General features: G+C 43.3%; 1 long non-coding RNA gene across 1 annotated transcript; it reads right to left on the reverse strand.

Annotated features, from left to right (window-relative positions):
• Position 1: 1 nt before the first annotated feature.
• On the reverse strand, positions 2–1,410 carry LOC112550303. Its single transcript, XR_003094077.1, has 2 exons — positions 666–1,410; positions 2–193 (listed from the first exon to the last, which is right to left on the reverse strand). It is a non-coding gene; the product is annotated as an uncharacterized LOC112550303 (long non-coding RNA).
• Between the last annotated feature and the right edge of the window lie 110 nt (positions 1,411–1,520).

A 1,520-nucleotide genomic window follows, 5' to 3' on the forward strand; every position in this document is an offset into this window, starting at 1 on the left:
GTCCCCTTACAGGCCCAGCGGTGACGAAGCGGCAATCTGTGACTGCCCAATCGCAAGAATCACCGAGCACCAACCTACAGCACACCCGGGTCGACGCCACAATGGCCGCCTTCTCATATGTCGCAAGCAGGGTCATCGCTTTATTCCTGCTATTACCAACAGGTTCCTTGGCAAACAGAGCTAACTTCGAAACCTCCAACTCGGTCCTGTGTCCTAGAAGATACGGGACAATGACAACTGGCACATATACTAGGCTACCAACCTCAACTGATCCCGCCAACTGGTCTGGGCCCCGGAGGCACCCATACCTAGCAGCGCATTCTGGATAACACCGCAGCCTGCCCCAACAAACAACTACTCGAAAGGGGCATCTATAAACTATTCCAACCACTACAATATTATGCTTGTAGATGTACAAGACAATTTTATTGTTTTTTAGTTTTCTTTGTTTGTTTGTCTGTTCGTTTATTTTGTCCCCTTACAGGCCCAGCGGTGACGAAGCGGCAATCTGTGACTGCCCAATCGCAAGAATCACCGAGCACCAACCTACAGCACACCCGGGTCGACGCCACAATGGCCGCCTTCTCATATGTCGCAAGCAGGGTCATCGCTTTATTCCTGCTATTACCAACAGGTTCCTTGGCAAACAGAGCTAACTTCGAAACCTCCAACTCGGTCCTGAACCTTCTGTCATTTTAGGCCAAAGACATAGCTAACGACTCATTTTATGGTTTTTCTTTTCCTGTTAATGATCTTGTACATACTTGTTTTGTTTTGTTTTGAAGCCTGTTCAAGACTTTACGCAGTGAAGCCAAGTCATAATGTTTTGAGTGAAAAGCTCTGAATTATTGAGAGAGAACAGCATTGATAGTCTGAAGGTTTGGGGGATGTCGCAGAAAGGTCGGCGGTAGACAGAAAAATGAGAGGAAAAAAGAGGAGATGTTGAAGGTGGATGAAAGACAGGAAGTGTTTGGTGTCAAATCATTGAGGGGAGAAGCAGATGGTGATGCATGACAAGGTTGATGTGTTTCGCAAAGAAATGAAGAAAGGCCGCTAATGACGGTATGAAAAATCGGTGTTTTCAGAGCTACAATTTAACTCAAGTATAATAAACCACAATTTTAAAAACCCTCCATATAGGGGGCATTAATCTGATACCTCACTCTCAGTTACCTTAAAAAATCGAATTAGAGAAGATTACATAAAATCAAGAATAACAGTTTACTGCGTTTAAGTTCATTCAAGTGTCGGAGTCTTTGATTATTTTGTGTTTACCATTAATCATAATAGCCATTGTTATATTTGCGTGTTTTAGTTGTTGGATTTTACAGTATCTCAAAATGAAGTTAACCACGCTTTTTGCTTTTGTATACACCCACTTGCCAAACACTAACAAAGATAATAACGAAAATGGTCTGTACGTAAACATGACGTAACTTGCTGTGCCATGGGCAAGGGGGCATGTCACAACCAAATTAAGTAGTGCCCATGTCACAAGCAAGTAAAACCATTCAAAGCAG

The sequence above is a fragment of the Alligator sinensis genome, unplaced genomic scaffold (genome assembly GCF_000455745.1).
Source record: "Alligator sinensis unplaced genomic scaffold, ASM45574v1 scaffold353_1, whole genome shotgun sequence".
NCBI lineage: Eukaryota > Metazoa > Chordata > Crocodylia > Alligatoridae > Alligator > Alligator sinensis.